Consider the following 20,408-nt stretch of genomic DNA (forward strand, 5'->3'; position numbering starts at 1 on the left):
TCCCCTTCTCTTCCACTGCCTCACCCCTCCTCGTCCTGCGGGCTCACGGTGAGCCAGACTTCCTGGCCAGACGTCGGTCGGGTGTCCCCAGCAGCTGTTTCTCCCATCACCCAAGCCAGGCAGCCACAGATGCTGCCAGCAGGAAGCAGGCTCCTTCCAAGTCACGGCCAGGGAAATGGGACCCTTCCCGGCCCAGCCACCCATCCGGGGCTGGGGCTTATTGTCTGACAGCTGCCTTGGCCCACAGGAAGGTTGGGGCTGGGGTGGGGTTGAGGGCAAGGAGGGTCAGAAGGGGGGCTTTCCCAGGTCCCAGGGGAGCCAGCTACAGCAGATGTGTCAAAAGCCACCACTCACTGCAGCCTGTCGCATGGGGCCCTCTGGTCCTGCCCTGCCCTTCCCTAGGGTGCCAGCTGATCTGCCATCCTCAGAGCAATGGCAGCTTCCCTGCCAGGGCCGCGCAGTCCGCACATGTCTCTCAGCCCAACCCCCTAGCAGGGGGCCCCTGGGGAAGAGCCAGAGCCTCCCTGGGCCTCACCTTCCTCACCTGTTAAATGGGCTGTCGGGAGAATTGGAGGAGACCGTGCTGCTGTCCAGCGCTTGGCACGTTGCCTGGCACACAATAAGCTCGTGGTATGTGTCCCCTGCTGGGCTCCTCTTCGCCTGCTCCCAGCCCCTCGTGATACGGTGCTAGCCCCCAGCCCCCCTGAGTGCCAGGCGCCAGGTGTGTGCTTTATAAGCATCCCTCCAGAGGTGGGATGACCTCATTTCTCTTTTCCTGCATTTTAATTTTAAGAAGGCCCCTTTTTGCCCTGTCTGCATTTTTACCTACTCACAGTTGAGAAACGGCACACAGTGCAGAAGGGTGTCCAGTGATAAGGTCTCTTTCCCACCCCAGTGGTCGGCCTCTTCCCAGAGGCAGCATTGTTCCTGGCTTCTTTTCTTTCTTGGATATTTGTTCCTGCACGTGCTCCCCCCTGCTTTTGTTTTTGCTCAAATGGAACCGACTTCCCATGTTTGTATTCTGTCCTGCCCCTTGCATTTTTCACTCTTAAGTTCTGTGTCAGGATGTAGAGTGCTTCCTTGTGCTTTCTGCGGCTGTGTGAGGGTCCATGGCATGACGTGTCCCCACACACACCTGTGAGCTGTGGGCACAGCTCTGGAGGTGCTCGGGGGTCTGAGATGTGCGCCCTGGTAGTTCTGCCAGTGGTGTCCCAGTCTGCCTGAGAGCGTGTGCCTGTTTGCACCCCCACCCCCAGTGCCTGGTGGCTCCCGGATCTCCTCACGTGCTCACCGTGTGGACGGGTGTCATCTGATGCTTTGACCTCTGCCGGTCAGACAGGTGCCAAGTGGTCCTTACTGTGGTTCTGATTTTAATATGAGTAAAGGGGAGCATCTTTGTGTTTGTTAAAAGCCATCTGGACTTCCTTTCCTGTCTATTTGTGATATTTTTGCTTTCCCTAAAAAGAGGAAACTGAGGCATAGGCTGGAAACCCCACAGCAAGTGAGTGGCAGATCTGGGACTCGATCCCAGGCCTGCCTAGCTCCAATCTGGAGCTCTTAACCTGTCTGACGTACTGGAGATGGAGGGCACAGACTCTGGATCCAGCTTTGCCACTCTTAGCTGTGTGATCCCAGAGAAGTCACTTCACCTCTCTGTGCCCCCGTGTCCTCATCTATAACATGGAGATGATAATGATACCTCCTTTATAGGGTTGTTTTGAGGATATAAATGCATACTCATCAGGCAAAATGCATAGTAAGTGTTCAAAGACTGTTAGCTGCTAGTATTAGTGCTCATAGTATCACTGTATCATTAGTATTAGCAGCCACTGTTCTGTGTGTTTTGAGTGAACGAACTTATCACATCCTTCTAGCAACCCCAAGATGTAGATATTCTTGGGGTTTTGTTGTTGTCATTTGGGGATCTTAGTTCTCCGACTAGGGATCAAACCCAGCCCTCTGCAATGGAAGCACGAGTCTTAACCACTGGACCACCGAGGAAGTCCTAGATGTAGATGTTCTTATTATCCTGCTTTTCAGGGGAGGAAATGGAGAATCTGGGAGACCAGCCTGGTGTCACAGAGCCAGCAGGGCTGGGATTTGGCCCCCCCGGCTCCTAACCACTGTCGGGCTCCCTCTGCCACCCGCTAACTGAGCCGAGGGATTAGAAGACTCTCCCTTCCGCCCCTTCTATCTTGCCTCCGTTTACAGCTGGCTGCAGCAGAGCTCTGGAGGGCACACCGTGGCAGGTGGAGGCTCTGGGCAGGGGCCCCATATAGAGCGCCTCCCTCCTGGGCCCTCCGCTCCCACCCCCGGCGCCTCAGCCCGGCCCTGGAAACTCCTGATAAAGCGGCATTGTGTGGCAGTTTCGGGCTTGCTTCCCCAGGCGGGTTTCAGCCACTCCCACACGACGGGAAGCAGCCTGGGCCTCCTCCCCTCCCCCGCCCCTCCTGCCTGCCCTCCGGCTCAGTGCTGGGAATAGGGAGGAAGTAGGACATCGCGGGAGGGCCGGGCTCCCACCGTCCCCCAGGTGAGGACACCCCCCCCCCCCCACGTCCTGTGCGCACGCGCTCTCTCCCCTTTTCTCTCTCTCTTTCTAGCGCTTTCTTTCTCTCTAGGGACCCCTCCTCTGTTGCCTCCAGCTGCCTCCAGCCGCCTTCTCCCTCCCTCCAAATCTTGGGCAGCAGCCTGGCCCCAGATTATTTGATTTGGAAATACCGTGTGTGCGTGTGTATTTATGTACCTTGATAATTCCACCTCTTTTTAAACCTTTAATAATTGCGAAGTGCAACATGCCTACAGAAAAGTGCACATGTCAGTTTAACAGGTAATTATAAGGTGAGCAGCATTTCGCCACACCTAGGTGAAGACCGAGAACACAGCACCCCAGGAGCCCCCTCCATGCCCTCTTGACCACAAGCCCAGTAGAGGCCACCTCCCTAACCTTGGGGGTCACCAGGTCCCTGCTTTTCTGGAGATTTTACCAGGTGTGCATCCTGAGTTATAATCTGCTGCCTTGCCTGCTTGGGGGCTTCACATAAGCAAACTCTTCTAGCATGTCCGCGTCTGTGTCTGCCCTCCCATCATCCTTAGTCTGTGAGGCATATCCATGTGGTCGTGGGTGCAAGTGGTTGGTTCACCCTCATTGCTGTGCAGTGTTCTAGCCGTAACTTCTCTGCTCCTGCTGCATGGGTGTGAACGTCTCTTTGAACACGTCTGCTGGGATGTGTGTGCACGCACTTCTCCAGGGATCACGTCCAGGGTGCAGTGCTCGGGTCAGAGGGTCAAGTCTCATCCCCTTTAGCAGACCTCGCCACGCGGCTTTCCGGGGTGATCATAGCTGTGCGCCCGCCCAGCAGCAGCTGCTCGTCCTCCCCAGCCCTGGCTCTGTCCGGTTTTGTAACTGACCTGGGGACGTTTATATTCTCTTCTGCTACAGAAGTAACGTGTGCTTCTTGTTGCTGAGATGAGTCCTCTTTTTTTTTTTTTTAAATATTTATTTATTTGATTGTGCCAGGTCTTAGTTGTGGCTTGTTGGCTCCTTAGTTGTGGCATGTGAACTCTTAGTTGCGGCATGCATGTGGGATCTAGTTCCCCAACCAGGGATCGAACCTGGGCCCCCTGCATTAGGAGCACCGAGTCTTAACCACTGTGCCACCAGGGAAGTCCTGAGATGAGTCCGCATGTCCTTTTCTCCTCCCCGGGTTCCTGTCCATGCCAGCTCTTACCCATCCCGCCTATGGGAGTCACATGCTTACTCCTTGATAAGCCCTATGCTGGAGCCCTGGGCTCTGAGCCCCGGAGATGAGCACAACAGGCTCCCTCACTGGGCTCAGTCTGGCAGGCAACCCAGACCTTGACTAACGAGTGATACAGAGACAGGTAAAGTAGACCAGACTCCCAAGCCCCATCTTCTCCCAGCAACTCTGCCTTGTTCACGGGCATCCCATCCATCCTCTTGACTGAGCTGGGAATCTGGCGTCATCCTGACTCCTCTTGTCCTCTTCGTCCATTTCCACGATGTCAAGAAAGCCTGCTGTTCTAGCTTTAGATTAGAGCCTGGCACCTCCCACTCTTTGTCGCCACCCCCTAGTTGCCGCCACCCTCAACTCCTGCCTGGACCACAGTGACAGCCTCCTCACTCCTCTGCTGCCGGCCCTCCCTATCCCCCCACCCGGGTCTGTCCCCACATCCAGCCAGAGGGCGTCCCTGCCCTGCTGGAGACCCTCCCGTGGCTTCTTCTCTTTTGGGAAAAGCCTCCAAGCCCTCACAGGATCCTGGCCCAGCCTCCCTGCTTGCCTTCACTTATCTCCTGCCGCCCTATTCCTGGAACATTCCAGGCTGGGCCCTGCCTCAGGTCCTTTGTTCATGCTGCTTCCTTGTGTTTGCAGTACCCTCCATCCCTGCATTCAGGCAGATCTCTGCTGACTGTCACCCCCTTGGGAGACCTTCCCTGACTCCCCTGTCTACAGTAGCACCGTCACTCTCTCTCCCCACCTTCCCCTGCTTGGTTTTCCTGGTCCACACACCATCACTACTATTCCATGATGACTGTGGGTGTGGGGGTTAGTGTCCTCCCAGCCCCCCGCCTCCCCATAATTTAGCTTCAAGGGGGGAGGCTTATCATGTCCCTTGATGTATCCTCAGGGCTCAATAAACGATGTTGGGGATTTCCCTGGTGGTTCACTGGTTGAGAATCTGCCTTCCAGTGCAGGGGACGCAGGTTTGATCCCTGATCAGGGAACTAAGATCCCACATGCCGCGGGGCTACTGAACCCACAGGCCACAACGAAAGATCCCGTGTGCCGCAACTAAGACCCCATGCAGCCAAATAAATTAAATAAATGCCTGTGGGATGAATGAATTAACAAGCTGTAACAAGCGGAGAGTGTCGTTGCCAGAGTATAATGCACGGGGCGGGGGGAGGGGTCCCCCCCCCGCCCCATGTGAGGATTACAGGGCAGGCTTTCCTAAGGAGGAATTGCCACTTGAAGGATAAAGTCAGGGAGGAGGAGGGTTTTGGGCATTTGAGGCTGAGGGAGCTGCCTGTGTAGAGGTCCCAGGTGGGAGAGTGCAAGGCACCTTTGAGGAGTTGAAGGCATTTGGTTCTCCCTGCTCTGGATTCGAATCTTGGCTGCCACTCCGGTCTCTCCATGTCTCAGTTTCTAACTCTAGAATTGAGGCTCCTCTGGGTGTCTTAGGACATGTCTGAAGTTCTGCTCCTAACGTACTTATCCTAGTGCCTGGCGTAGAAATGTGAATGTGACTGGTTTATTATCTTTTCCAACGAGTATTCTGGAGCGCCTGGCCCTTTGTGGCCTCCAGGGACACTGTGGTGGATAAACGGACCCAGTTGCTACCTAATTGGAGCCTATCTCTTGGACTCTCACCCTTCTGGCCACACCCCCAACCTCCCAGCTCGGAGGCAGGAGAGGCCTGAAAAGACCTTGGGCCTGGGGAGTCCTTATTCCTGAGGCTGATTAATAGGGAGAACTAATTGAGGGTTTGCACTTGCCAGGCCCAGTGCTTGCACAGAACTCCCACGCTGCTTCTACTTAGTCCTTCCTGGAAGGATTCGACCCATTTCAGAGATGAGGGAGGTGAGGATGGCGCTAGTGGTGAGTGCTGGGCCCATCCTGTTGGCTGGCGCTAAGCTGATGGTGCTAAGCTGTGGTGGTATCTCTTCGGGATGCCAGAGCAGCTTTTCACATGCTCCGTGAACATCTGGAGTGCCCCTCCTATGAAGGGCCCATTCAGGTAACATGCCTCTTTTTCCTATGAGCTGTCTGTACTTTTTTTTTTTTAAATCACTGGACCACCAGGGAATTCCCTGTCTGCATTTTTATTTTGAACTTCTGTGAGTTAAATTCTAGATTCTGAACAAGAACATGTGTTTCTAAGATGGTATTCCTACCTCTCTCAGTCTGCGGCCTGTCTTTTTACCTTTTTAATCATGTCTTTTGATGAACAGAAAAGCCTTTAATTTTTTAAAAAATTTATTTATTTATTTATTTAATTGGCTGTGTTGGGTCTTTTTTGCTCTGCACAAACTTTCTTTTAGTTGCGGTGAGTGGGGGCTACTCTTCATTGTGGTGCATAGGCTCCTCATTGCTGTGGCTTCTCTTGTTGCGGAGCATGGGCTCTAGGCGCGTGGGCTTCAGCAGTTGCGCCACATGGGCTCAATAGTGGCTCACGGGCTCTAAAGCGCAGGCTCTATAGTTGTGGCACACAGGCTTAGTTGCTCCGCGGCATGTGGGATCTTCTTGGAGCAGGGATCGAACCCGTGTCCCCTGCATTGGCAGGCGGATTCTTAACCACTGCACCACCTAGGAAGCCCTTTAATTTTAATATAGTCAAATTTATCACCCATTTCCTTTATTGTTTTATAGTTCTACTTTTCATGTTTAGTCTCTTTGTTCTGGAATTGGGGGGTGTGCGTGTGTGTGTGTGTGTGGTGGGAGGTAGGCACTCAGTTTCACATTTTCCACCTGAATCTCCAGTCATCCATGTGCCATTTATTACAAACGGTTTCTCCCCTGCCACCTGTGTCATAAAGTATGTCTCTGTATAAGTGGGTCTGTTCTGGGTACTCTGCCTTTCTCATGCTTGGTTTGCCTATTCCTGTGTCAGTACCCCGCTGTCCTAATTTCTGTGGTTCATGATAAGTCTTGATAGTGTGGAGAGCAAGCCCCCCCCCCCACGTGTCCTTCTTCCCGAGTATCTCGGCCATTGGACTATTCATAATTCCATTTAGATACGAGACAAGTGTCTTGCCGCACACACAGACACGACGTTGAGTCTCCCAGTCCATGAACGTGGTCTGTCTCTCCATTTATTTGTGTCTTCCCTGATGTCTCTCAGCAAAGTATCATACTTCTCCAGCCTGGGCCTTGCTCACCTCTTGCTGGATTTGTTCCGAGGCACGTCGTGATGTGGCAGAGGGAGCCTGTGGCCTCCTCTCCCACAAGGCGCCTTGCTCCCTGGGCTTGGCCTTGCTGGGTGAGGCTCTCATAGCAGAGGCAGGAGCCCACCTCCCCCATTCCCTCCTTCCTCCCTGGCACCGCCCTTGGGCCCTGGCAGAGGGCGGGCAGGGTGCCCAGAGAGGAGGGTGTAATTTTCCTGAATGATTTCAAGGGCTAATTAAAGGTTTTCCTTGACTAATCAGCTTACAGTTTAATTATCGGGAAACAGGCTCAGGGATGCAGGAAGCAGCTCTGCTGGAGTCTCCTCATAGCGTGGCGGGCAGGAGCCAGGGCCTGGCCCTTACCCCGTGGTGGTGGCAGGATCTGGGGATACCCCGGCACCCCCAGGAGGCCAGCTGTGGTTCACCACCCTGGGAGAGAACGGGGTGGAGGGCAGCAGATGCCAGTAAGGTCAGAGTGGATCCCTTCCCTGCTTAAAATCCTTCCATGGTTCCCGTTGCCCAGGTCAGGGGCTGGGCGGGGGAGAGGGCAGGGGCGGGGCGGGGGGGTGGTGGTGAGGACCCAGTCCCGCCTGTGGTCTGCAAGGCCCTGCCCCTCCCCCCCTTGCCTGCTGCGCTTCAGCCTTGGTGGCCTTTGTTTAGTGCTCTCCCCTCATTTATTCTTTGGTCCGGGAAGCCTCCTCAGGCCACTCCAGCCTCCAGAGCAGGAGATAAACTCTGCCAGCCACATGCTGGCTGTCAGCGTCACTCACTGCACCACCGATAAGTGCTCCATGCCGGGGCTGCGCCCTGTGGTCCAGCATTGGGGTTGCAGGGGACCCAAGAGGAGAAGGGGTTCAGGACGGGTGCCCCAAGGAGAGGGCTGGGAGTAGGGCTTCAGGCCAGGAGGACCGAATGATTGCTGAGGCCTTCCCAGGGGAGGTGGTTGGTGATCTGGCCGGCCACCTGACCCGGGACGGTCTCTTGGGAGTTTGTGAAGGGGGAGGGGACCTGGAGATGGCCGTGCCAGGCCTGGCTTCATTCCTTGCATTCCTCAGCAGGCCCCAGACTCCCGGTGGCCATGGTGGGGGAGGGTAGGCAGGCCAAGAGGGGGCCTCCTGGGCACTAACCCTGCCCCTCCCCCTCCTTTTCCCTGTCCGCCGCTTAGGCTACCCCCGCCACACACAGTCTCACTGTACACCACCCCCTCGAGGGCTCAGGCCTGGGACTGTGTGTGCAGGCTCCCCCTGCCCCCCCATCCCATGCTCACCCCTGGCTGCACGTTAGGGTTACCTGGCGCAGGCATCCATCCAGGGTCCCAAGGTCAAACCATTTGAATCTAGATCTCTGGCTGTGGGGCCTGAGCTTTGGGTTTTGTGGGTTTTTTTAAAGCTCCCCAGGTGACTCTAGTGTGAATCTGAATCGAGATGAGAGCCACTGGCTTACAGAATGGTAGAAAACATGTATTAGCTTTTATGATGTTTGGGCACTTTCCTAGGCTTCTGACAGGGCGTGATTAAGTCATGTCACCCCCACAGCCACCCTATAGGACGATATGACTGTTATTCCCATGTTACTGATAAGGGAGCTGAGGCCCACAGAAGGTGTCCGTGCCTGGCGGTGCAGCCTCTGTTGCTGTCCTGTCTTTCCAGCCCTGGGCCCTCCAGGCCCCTATCTGGGCAGCTGTCTCTCTGTCCCAGCCCCGCTCCTGTGTTTCTCTCCATTTGTCTCTGCCTCTTGTCTCTTTCCATCTTTCCCTCAATTTCTGCTTCCGTCCTCCCCTGCAGAGGCTTCCTTGGCTTCCCTGTTTAGAGCCAGGTTCCTGCTGAAGCCACAGAGGGGAGATGGTTTCTACAGGCCCAGGACAAGGACAGGAACGCTGCTGATGTCACCGCACTCCAGCCTCCCTTGCTGCTCATGGCACCTGGAGTGGGAGAGGGTGGGGGGCAGGGCACCCATCCCACTGATGGGCGGGGCCGGGGGGTCCTGGGGCCAGCTCTGCAACCTTGTGGGGAGGACCGTCCAGGCAGGTGGACCCTAACAAATGCTGTTGGCCCCAGATCTGCTGTTGTCATCTGTTGCCTGTTACCATTTCAGGCTCCTGGGGGACAGCTGATGGTTTAATTTCAGGAAAGGTTTGTGCTAAGATGTGAATATTGCATTGCAAGAGCTGTTAGTATTTGATGGGAACGAGGGGGACCAAGAGACCAGTGACCCTTCGCGTCCCCGCTCACCAAGGGCTCCCTGGCCTGCTCTCCCCCACCCTCTCCGGGCAAGGACTGGGCCTCCAGCTTGCCTGCCAGCCTCACTTAGCTCCAGCAGAGTGTCCTCTGTGACCTGGGGCCAGGCCCTGAGCCCCAGGTATCTCTGTACCCATTGGGAGCAGGAGGAGAAGGATTCCTGCCGCCTCCCAGGGTAGCTGGGAGGATTAAGTGAGTCAGCGTGTGTGTGACGCTCAGCACAGGGCTGCCATCATTATGTCATTATGGTTACTGTCGCCGCGACTACTGCTGCAGTTATTAGAGGCGGGATACACATTTGGATTTAGTAATTAAGGTTCACTGGGTGAGCGATCCATAATTCTTTGCTGTTATGACTAGGTCACATTTCCTTTTGCAAAACGTTTAAAACCTTTGTAGAATGGAAGTGTCCACACATGCTCTGAAGGATGGTCTGATGCCCTCCCCATCCCCATCCGCAGCTTCAGCAGTTATCAGTCACCACCAGACTTTTTCATCTGTACCCCACCCCCACCTCCCTGATTCTTTTGAAGCAGTTCTCAAGCATCATATACTTCAGCCATAAATATCTCAGATTTTTTTCCTATGAGAGATAAGGAATCTTTAAAACACATACACACACACACACACACACACTACCGTTGTCGCAGGAGAAAAAGGACCAGTACTTCCTTAATATCTTCACATTTCCCCAGTTGTCTTACCGTCCTTTTTCAATGTGTTTGTTTAACTTGGCATCCAGGCAAGGTCTGCTTTGCGTTTGGTTGATAGGCCTCTTAAGTTTTCTGTAGTCTAGAGGGGTCCCCTGTCGGCCCTTTCCTGTGCTTGCAGATTGGGTCATTGATCTATCAAAAACCCTGGTCCTCTGTCCTCTGGAATTTTCCACAGTCTGAATCTCACTGATGCATCCTTGTGGTGTCGTTTCACATGTTCCTCTGTCCCCTGTGCTTCCTGTATATTGGGCCTTAGGTCCAGAGGCGCTATTGGATTCAGGTTCCGTTATTTCATAAGTGATGCTCTGTAGGAACATCAGGCCAACATTCATGTCTGAGTGACTATTTTAAAATAAATTGAATTGTTTATTTAAGTGAGTGGATTGAAAAAAAATTCTGAAGTCACTCTTAGTAAGGCTGGTACCCAGATACAGCAGAGCAGGGCAGGAGGGGCCCTAAGGCCTGAGGTTCGGAATGACTGGGGCCTGGGAGCAAAGGGCTGTGTGTGAGTCCCTGGCTTCCAGTAAACCATCATCATAAATGCATGTTTTTGGGCTCCTGCTTTGCTAGGACCAGAAGCCTTCAACTGAGAGCCATCCCTGACCCCCACCCCCCACCCCATCCTTCAGCCTGGCCTAGTGTTTAAGCTTTAGGGAATTCTGCCCTGGCTCTGCCCTTGGCCAGCTGGGCCACCCTGGGAAGCTTTCCCATCTCCCACCCGCTTCCTGCTCCGTAACATGATGGAGGTGGGGGAGGGCCATGGTCAGGAGGCCTGGGCTCCAGGAGCTGCTCTTCTTCTGCATTTAGTGTAGACTCTCTGACCTCAACCTCGCCACTCTCTCCTCCCACCCTCCCTCCCTTCCTGCCACACCAGACTCCTTGGCCAGCCTCCTTGTGCATTCTAGAATGTGCCAGGCTGGCTTCAGGCCTCAGGCCTTTGCAGTTATGGTTCCTTCCCTGCTGAAAGCTCTTCCCTAGATCCCCATGTGGCTCCCTCACTTTCCCTGCTCTGGCTCAAATGCCACCCCTTTAGAGACCGCCCCCCCCCCCACCCAGTCCCCTCTCCCACTTATGTACTTTTTTGTTTACTTGTGTATTGTCTCATCTCCCTCACTCACTAGAATGTCCTCTTAGGAGGAGGGACTGTTTTACTCACGGCTGTATCCCCAGTGCCTAAAACAATGCCCGGCACACACTGAGCGCATAATAAAGAATTGTTGCGCGCGTGACTGAATGAGAGCCCGAATGAGTGGACTCTGGCCTGAGTCAGACCTGCCATGGAATCCCGGCTCTAATATACACACGTACACTGTGTGGCTTTGGGCCGGCACCTCCCCTCTCTGAGCCTCAGTTTCCTGCTCTGCAACATGGGGGCATTTGCTGCACCCTGCTCACTGCCTTGTTTTGCACTAGGGTGGTGCGCGCACATAAGGCTCTGTAGCTGGTCTCACTGGCGTCCCGTGTCTCCAGCACAGGGTACAGATGAGCCAGCCAGGGCTGTCCCCACCATGGGGACACTAACAAATCTTAACTAACTCCTTCCACTCTGGGTGACGGGCTGTGGCACCCCAGGGCAGGAACTCAGTGGATGGATGTTTCCCTGTGACCGGAAAGGCTTCGTGCATTGTGTGACCCACGCAGAACACCAGAGTGCCAGGGATGTGGAGAGACCTGGGTGTTGGGGCCGAGGCGGAGTCTGGCTGCTTCCAGGCCTTTGTCTCCTTTGCAGGAAACAGGCCAAGAGCTGCAAGGGGCCAAGGAGGCCTGCTCTTCTGATCACAGCAGCGGTTACAGCCTTGGGAGAGAGTGTGTGTGTGTGTGTGTGTGTGTGTGTGTGTGTGTGTGTGTGTGTGTGTGTGTGTGTGTGTTAGAGAGAGAGATGGACAGGGAGAGAGAGCGAAAGAGGCTGTCTGCGGGCACCCGCAGGTATGGAGGAAGCTTCCAGCTGTCAGCATTGCTACCCCTGGTGTTCCCTGCACCGGAGCATAAAATATGACACGTGGACAGAAAACTGCATAAGACCTCCCTGTTCAGTCTAGTGACTAATTATAAAGTGCACGCCCTTCTAATGACCACCCAGGTCAAGGAGACAGGCGTTGCCAGCACCCTAAAAGCCCCCTCCTCTGTGTGCTCTTTCCAGGATTACCAAATAAACTCAGCCCTCTTTTCTTCCTTTTAATTGTAGCCTGTTCGTTTATGAATCAGGGAAGATTTCAGTTGCCCTCAAGAGATCAGATAATCACCTGATGGACTCCCTTGGGCCTCTTGCCAAACTAAGAGAAAACACACTTGCCATGGTTAAAGTCCCCTGGGTCCCCTCCCGCGGGTGCTCGCTGTGCTTCCGCGTTGCTTCCATAAACAGCATCCCGTATTGTTCCGCAGGTTTTCAAGTTGTATGTGAATGGCTCTAGCTTGGCAGCGCTCGGCTGCAGCTTGCTCTCAATATTTTGCTCTGGAGATTTCTCGGGGTGGATAAGTGAAGCCTCCTGCCAGTGGGAACGCTCCCCAGCATGGGTCAGAGGGAAGCCCCTCCCCACAGCCAGAGGACCGCAGTTCTGCTCTGGTGGAGCCACAGGAGGGCGCTCCAGGGCTCCTCTCTGCTCACCACCCCCTGCTCCAGCTGGGTGTGACACCCAGTGCCTCAGGTGAAGGTGGGCACTCCCCGTACCTGGAGGGCACTGCCGGCTTCCCAAGTTGACATATGGGATTCGGTTATAGGCCCTTGACCTGTAAATGGCCTTCCCTGGCACCTATAAGGTGTGAAGGGAGTTCTCGTACTGGGTCTGTCAGTTTCACGGAGGGGTCTTCCCTGGAGAAAGGTGAGATCCCCCCCAGGTGGGAATGGATTGGGGCCTGGGGGCAAGAGGCTCTCCTCTCCTCCCTTGCCGCCTCTGCTTCCCCTGTTAGCCGGTCTCATCCAGCCTTGCATGGAGAAGCCATGTGGGGTGGAGATGACTATCAGAACCTCTGGATCTGGAGGCCTGGGTTTACTACCCAGCTCCGCCACCTACTAGCTGGGTGACCTTGGGCGCGTGGCTCCCCCCCCCAACCCCCATCAGCCTCAATTTTCCCATTCGTAAAATGGGATTGTTATGAAGGCTATTTTATCCATGTAAGGCTCTCAAGAGAGCTAGTGCATAGAAACCCCTTAACAAGTGTTAGCTGTCAGTATTGTTGTCATTATTGGCACTCACGCTTTCATTTTGTAGATAATCACTGTGTGCCTCCTCTGAGTCAGCCCTGTGCTGGCTGGTGCCTGGGGACAGGATGGTGACCTGTCTGCCCAAGGCCCTGCCCTCATGTCCAGTGATGGAGACAGACACGGCACCAGGCAGTGACAGCCCAGAGTGACCTTGAGGAAAGCACAGGCCCAAGTGTCATGGCTTTGGTGGGGGAAGCCCCGAGGACAGAGGCAAGCCCTGGCTCCAGCCTAGGAAATCAGGGAAGGCTTCTTGGAGGAGGAGACATCTGAGCTGAGGGCTGTAAGAGGAAAAGAGGAATAGGAGTTAGTGTGTGGAAGGCTGTGTGTTCCAAGGAGAATGAATAGCATCTTCTAAGGTGGGAAAGGGTCTGGCACTTTTAATAAATTATTAACGTTTTTAATTAAGCTTTTCATTTTGAGATCATTGTAGATTAACTTGGAGATATAAGAAATAACACAGAGAGAGCCCCTGTGCCCTTTACCCAGTTCCCCCAATAGTAACATCTTGCAAAATTATGGTTAGTACAGGACCACAACCAGGATATTGACACAGATACAGTCAAGATATAGAACATTCCATCACAGGGATCCCCCCTGATGCCTTTTTATAGCCGCATCCCCTCCCTAGCCTGTCCCTACCTCCTGGCAACCACTCATCTGTCTGTTCGCCCATTTTTATAATTCTGTCATTTCAACAACGTTGTGTAAATGGGATCATACTGTACATAACCTTTTGGGGTTGGCTGTTTTTCACTCAGCATAATTCTCTGGAGATTCATCCAGGTTGTTGCCTGTGTCAGTAGTTCATTCCTTTTTCTTGCTGAGTAGTGGATGTGCCACAGTTTATTGAACCATTCACCCATTGAGGGACATCTGGGGCATTTCCAGTTTTTGGCTCTTAGAAATAAAGCTGCCATAAACAGTCTCGTACAGGTTTTTGTGTGAAAGTAGATTTTCATTTTTCTGGGACAAAAACCCAGAAGTGCAACTGCTGGAAAGTATGGTGGATGCATGTTTAAAGAAACTGCCAAACTGTTTTGCAGAATGGTTGTACCATTTTACATTCCCACCAGCGGCGTCTGAGTGATCGGTTTCTCTGCATCCTCACCAGCATTTGGTGTTATCACTGTTTTTCATTTTAGCTGTTCTAATAGGCATGTAATGATAACTCATTGTGGCTTTAATTTGCATTTTTCTAATGGCTAATGATGTTGAACATCCTTTCATGAGCCTTTCTGCCATCTGTGTATCCTCTTTGGTGAAATGTCTCATGCCTTCTGCCCATTTTCTAATTGGATTGTTTGGGTTTTTGTTTTTGTTTTTTTTTTTATTGTTGAGTGTTGAGAGTTCTTTATCTCTCCTAGATATCAGTCCTTTGTCAGATATGTGATTTACAAATATTTTCTCCTAATCTGTGGCTTTTTTATCCTCTTCACATGGACTTTTACAGAGCAGAAGTTCTTAATTTTGATGAGGTCTCGTATGGGTCATGCTTTTGGTATCAAGTCTAAGAACTCTGCTTAGCCCTAATCCTGAAGATTTGCTTGTTTTCTAAAAGTTTTATAGTTTTACATTTTACGTTTAAGCCTGTGATCCATTATGAGTTGAGGTTTGTGCGAGTGTGAAGTTTAGGTGAAGGTTCATTTTTTAGCGTATGGGTGTCCAGTTGTTCCAGTACCATTTGTTGAAAATGCTGTCTTTCCTCCATTGAATTGCTTATGCTTCTTTGTCAAAAATAAGTCACCACAGTGAGATACCACTTCACACCGACCAGGATGGCTATTATCCAAAAACAAGAAGAAGAAGAAAGGGAAAAGAACATGCATTGGTGAGGATGTAGAGAAATTGGAGTCCTCGTGGATTGTTGGTGGGGATGTAAAATGGTTCAGCTGCTGTGGGAAGTAGTTCGGTAGTTTCTCAAAAGGTTAAATATAGAACTACCATGTGACCCAGCAATTTGACTACTAGGTGCGCATCCAAAAGAATTGAAAGCAGAAACTTGAACAGATATTTGTACACTTTAAATGTTCATAGTTGCATTATTCACAGTAGCTAAAAAGTGGGAACAACCCAGGTGTCTATCAACAGATGAATGGATAAACACAATTTGGTGCATATGTACAGTGGAATATTATTCAGCCATAAAAAGAAATGCAGTTTTGATTTATGCTACAGTGTGGATAGACCTTGAAAACATTATGCTTAGTGAAATAAGCCAGACATAGAAGAGATATTGTGAGATTCCACTTATATATTCCACCTAGCATAGGCAAATTCATAGAGAAGGAAAGAATAGAGGTTACCAGCGGCTGGGGGAAGGAAGGATCCTGGAGCTGTTGTTTAATGGGTGCAGGGTCTTTGTTGGGGATGATGGAACGGTTTAGGGCCTAGGCCGTGGTGGTGGTTACAAAACATTGTGAAGGTATGTAATGCCACTGGAGGATATGCTTTACTAATGGTTAAAATGATAAATATCATGTATATTTTACCACAAGGAGAAAAATCAGTGTTTGAAAAACCAGTTGGGTGTATGTGTGTGGGTCTTGGGCTGGGTCCTCTGTTCCGTTCACTGGGCTCCGTGTTTATCCCTGCTGTCTTGACGACTGTGGCTATACAGCAGGCTTTGTTGTTGGGGAAAGTGAGTCTTCCCACTTTATTTATCTGTTTCACAGTTGAGCTCTTCTAGGGCTTGGGGCCTGGCATTTTTGGAGCCCCTCTTGTTCTCCCTTGTGTGGAAGATGACTTAGCTACTTTCAAAGTCACCCTTGGCACCTGCCTTGCCCTCAGCCCCCATATCTGACTCATCAACAAGAGTTGCTTCTTTTCGGCAGACACAGCGCTGGACACGGCGCTGGCCTGTGTCCCTCTCTCCATGTCCAGCCATCCTGGCTGCTTTCATCAGTCTCCTGGACCAGTTCTTTGGTCTTGTCACTTGTCCCCACACCTGTTCAGGTCCCCTCGATCCCATCCTCCACAGACAAGGCAGCCAGAGTTACATCTTCCAAATGCAGGCCCGCCCTTGGCTCCCCTGCCTCTCCTGGCTCCTGCCCTGCTCCAGCCTGACTCCCCTACATGCTCATCCCTCCACCAAGCCTGTCTCAGCTGGAATTTCTCATCTCATAGGGTGATCCTGGACTATGAGCCCCAGCGGGCAGGGACCATGCTGCACCCCTGCACCAGCCTGGGCGGCACACGGTGGACACACATTGGATTTCTGTTGGCAAAATCCATGAGTGTGGGAAGGAGCCCATGACTGAGGGCAGTGGTGGGGAGATGGGGCTGGGGTGGGTTTACAAAAGGTTTTCTCGCTGACCCTCTCAGAAAAATAGGCAAAGCCTTTTTTTTTTTTTTTTTTTTTTGGTCATGCCACTTGGCATGTGGCATCTTAGTTCCCTGACCAGGGATCGAACCCTCGCCCTCTGCATCAGAAAGCACAGATCCAGGGAAGTCCCAAAATCAAACTTTTTTTTTCCTTTTTTCTTTTTGGCCATGCCACATAGCATGCAGGAGGCAAAGGCTTTGAAGAGACACTTAGCAGAGAAGGAATTGTGGTGGCTTTTATAAATATGAAAGAATGCACAATTACTAAGTAGAAAAACGCAAATCAAAATTAGGCTGAGAGGGGCCAGACTTCACCTGTCTGACTGGGGAAGATGGGAGAGTGTGACAACACCCTGGGCGTGAGGCCGAGGGAGGGGCTGAGAGCAGGCCCCGTGGCAGTGCTGAGCTGTGCCTGGCAATCCCACTTCTAGGCATTTGGCCCATAGACAACATGGGCACACCTGTGACGTGACATCTGCATACGGTTATCATTGCTGCACTGTTTGTAAGAGCAAATGCCTGGAAACCACTGACCTGGCCCCATGGGAACTGACTCAAGGCATCGTGGCCCTTCCATGCAGCTGTTAAAGCAGCAGGCTGTGCTTTGCAGAGGTGGAGGCATGGAAAGATCACAAGATATATGTATTTTTTATTTAAAATCATAATTTTAAATTATTAGCCTATATGTGGAAAGTGCATATGGCATAAATGTGTACTATGACCCGTTACTTTAGAGGGAAGACCCACATAACCCACCCCCTCCAGTTGAAGACACAGATGGTGCCAGCCCCCCAGAAGCCCCTCCTCAGCCCTCCCGCCCCCAGAGGCAGCCCCTGCCCTGATTTTTGAGGCCGTCGCCGCCTTGCTTTTCTCTTTGGTTGTGCCACCTCTGAATGCACCCCTAAAGAGCATATTTCATTTTGTCTGGTTTTGAACTGTTTCTGAACGAAGTCCGAGGATGTATTGGTCTTTGTTTTGCTTCTTCTGTTTCATATCGTTTTTGCCGTCCATCCACATGTCGCTGTGGGTCATTCATTCTCACTGTTGTGTACTAGTCCACGGAGCTGGTAGATCACAGTTCGTTATCTGTCTCCAATGGACGAGCATTTGTGTTGTTTCCAGTCTCTCGCTGATCAGACTGTGTGGTGTGAACCTTTCCACGTGTGTGTCTGGGATCGGACCCAGGAGAGCACTTGCCAGGTCCCCAGCGTGTCTTCACCTTGACTGGATGCTGCCAAACTCCTCCTGGTGCCAGGGGCGCAGAGGAGCCAAGGGGTGCTGTTGAGAAAAGTGGGGCGCAGAATTGTGTATGTGGTGTGCTGCTGTTTATGGTTTTTTCAAAAAGTGTGCAAGCACCTCTGTGTGCGCCCGCACACACACGCACACGCACACGCGTGCATAGGCTCTCTCAGAAAGAAAACAAAGAACCTCTAGTAGAGGTGGCTCCAGGGCCGAGCCGGGGCGGGGCAGGAGGGCGCTGTCCTGTCACTGTTTACCCTTTGGTGCCATTGGCTTTTGAACTATGTTCTGTATTATAAAGAGACTGAGATAGATGGAGAGAAGGAAAGGAAAGGGAGGGGTTCGTTGAAGCCTTAATGTGGCAGAATGTTAATAGTTGAGAATCCAAGTGATGGATTTTATGGGGGTTCATTGGTTTAGTCTGTGTTTAGAAAGTTTTATAATGAAGATCTGTTCCAGTGTGAAAGGTTCTTGAACTGACCTCTCCTTGCCCCCGAGGCTTGTCGCCAGGAGGACCCCTTGTTTCCACGGAGACTTCCTCCTGGAGCTGGGGTGCTCCCTCCTTCCTCCCCCCTGCCCTGTCCCTTCCCTTGGGATCTAGTTTCCCCGGCTGGTCAGAACTGCCCAGTCCTGACCGCCTCCCACACCAGAGCCCAAACCAGCCTGTCCGGTTTGGGGAGCCCGCCCCATTTGGCTCCCCTCTGGGTGTCTGCCTGCTGACAGGTGCTCCACCCTGACAGGGGAGCGGGTGGCCTGGGATCTGGGACAGGAGGTGTGGGGGGTGGGCATACCTGCCCTGCCATGGCCCCAGGCCTGGCTGGGAGCCCCTGGCTTAGCAAGCAGGTGGTGGACAGAAGGGGGTAGATGGGATTTCCAGGCCCTCGGAGCCAGTCAGTGCTCCTGGTCCCCGTGATAAAGTCCTGCAGGAGTCGGCTGTGGGGCGGCAGCCATGGTGGGTGCCGGAGCAAGGGAGCGGGAGGGACGCAGGCGTCTCTGTCCACCTGGCCACCCGTACCACCTGCTCACTTACTGTTTTCACTGGGCTCCCATCAGCGGGCCACCTGCCCAGGGCCCAGGCCCCTGCTTGAACCTGGTCATTGCTGCTCACACGACGCCCACCCCCCAACCCCCCCAAGTCGGGGAGCACTGCTACTCAGCTGTCTGCCCCGGGGGCAGGGAGTTTTGTCTGGTTTGTTCCCAGGGCCTCTGACAGGCTTGCCTGGTTTGTGCCAGGAACTCGGCAATGTGTGAACAAATGGGGGAGACAGGCAAGTCAGGGACGTGACAGCCTGAGGGTCAGAGCTGGGATGGAGCCCGGGGCATCAGGGAAGGCTTCCTACAGGAGGGGCCCGCAGGGTGAGAGGGATGAACTGGGTAGCCCCCCCCCCCCAACCCCCCCCCCCCCACCCCCGTCGCAGAGGAGACAGACAGACAGAAACAAAATTCATACCAGGAGCTTGCTCCGGGCCCAGGAAGGCTTCACAAAGTGAGATCTGAAGCGGGGAGGAGGTGTGAAGCAGAGGTGGAGCTGGGCCAGCACAGCCCCTTCTTGATTCCCTTTCTCTGAGTGTCTTTTTCTCCTGTTCTGCAGTAGGGGTTCTGAGCCAGCTAGCCTCCTGCTCAAGAGCGGCTGGTTTAGGACACAGGCACTGGGACAGATGCCGCCTGGAAAGCCCAGCACCTGACCTCCCTGCTGGGTGCCTTGGGCAAGTCACTCAGCCTCTCCAGGCTTCAGTTTCCTCTGTTGTAAAATGGGCCTCATAAAGTAACCTGTCCATTTAGGGCAGTGGTGAGCTAAACTGACTGAATGCATGTCAGTGCTAAGAGCAGGACCTGGCCCAGACGTTCTCCGGAAAGTTGGGCCACTTATTTTCAGAAGGGTTAGTTACGTCCTGGCAAGACCCCCAGCATGGCACACAGAAGTCCCAGCCCTCTCCACTTTTCTCTCTCCACATTCCCACCATCTACATCTTTCAGCCCCATACTCATGCCTCAACATGGCAGTGTGGGGCGGGGTGGGGCGGGGGGTTCAGTGATCTCCCCCGTGAGGCTGCAGTTCTCAGGTTCATCCTGATGGGTGAATGGGGCGGAGCCGAGAGGCCCCCTTCGTTGCGCCCTCTGGAGCCCTTGCTGGAATCAGCCTGGGAGTCAGGAGAGGGAAACACAGCAAGCCCCGGATCTACAGCCACCCTCCCCATCAGAGAGGCCCTCATCCCCGGCACTGTGTCCTGCAGCACAGCCCTGGCCAATGTTTTAAACCTGGCTGCCCCGCCAGCCACTCTCAGGCACTCAGCCCCAAGCTGAGCCACTGCTTCCCTGGCCCCTGGCACCTAGCCTGGCATGGGAAGTGGAATGGAGGTGTGCGTGTGTGGTGGGAGACTGACCCTGCTGAAGCAAGGGCAGTGGTTGGGCCCCCTGCTCCTGTGTCCCTGCCCAGCCCCTCCCTCCACTGGGACAGTTGTGGGCCCTGTGGCCCAGGCTTTCCAGACTCAGCCCCGCCTCCCACAGTCCCTCCCTCCACCCTCCGCCCTTCCCCTCCCCCTCCCGTGGGCTAGAGCCACAGCTAAGCTCAACTCCTGCCAGGGCAGGGCCGCGTCACCAGCTGCTGCCAGGGAGGCTGGCACGCAGAGCCCAGCCAGCTCTCCTCAGTGGGCCAGGGGAACCCCTTGATCCCGGCTCCCTGCGCTTTCAGCTGGAAGCCTCTGTCTGCTGTGTCCTGCAGGTGGCCCAGGACGGAGGGAAGAAGATGGTGGAGGTGAGCTGGCCCAGGCCTGGGGAGGAGGGGGAGGGCG

At 53.5% G+C, this 20,408-nt stretch overlaps 1 protein-coding gene across 6 annotated transcripts in view; it reads left to right on the forward strand.

Annotated features, from left to right (window-relative positions):
- The window catches only part of PAK4 (p21 (RAC1) activated kinase 4), a 45,761-nt gene that overhangs the window by 5,093 nt on the left and 20,260 nt on the right, over nt 1-20,408 (forward strand). For 2 of the 6 annotated variants that reach the window (XM_057712201.1, XM_057712199.1), the window contains exon 1: nt 20,160-20,371. The exons of 2 other annotated variants lie outside the window; for them this stretch is intronic. The gene's annotated coding sequence lies outside the window, so the exon portion shown is untranslated. Of the gene's footprint in view, nt 1-2,489; nt 2,531-14,865; nt 14,885-20,159; nt 20,372-20,408 lie in introns of those variants that run through there. 2 more of the 6 variants (XM_057712200.1, XM_057712202.1) reach the window with 2 other exon arrangements.

The sequence above is a fragment of the Hippopotamus amphibius genome, chromosome 16 (genome assembly GCF_030028045.1).
Source record: "Hippopotamus amphibius kiboko isolate mHipAmp2 chromosome 16, mHipAmp2.hap2, whole genome shotgun sequence".
NCBI lineage: Eukaryota > Metazoa > Chordata > Mammalia > Artiodactyla > Hippopotamidae > Hippopotamus > Hippopotamus amphibius.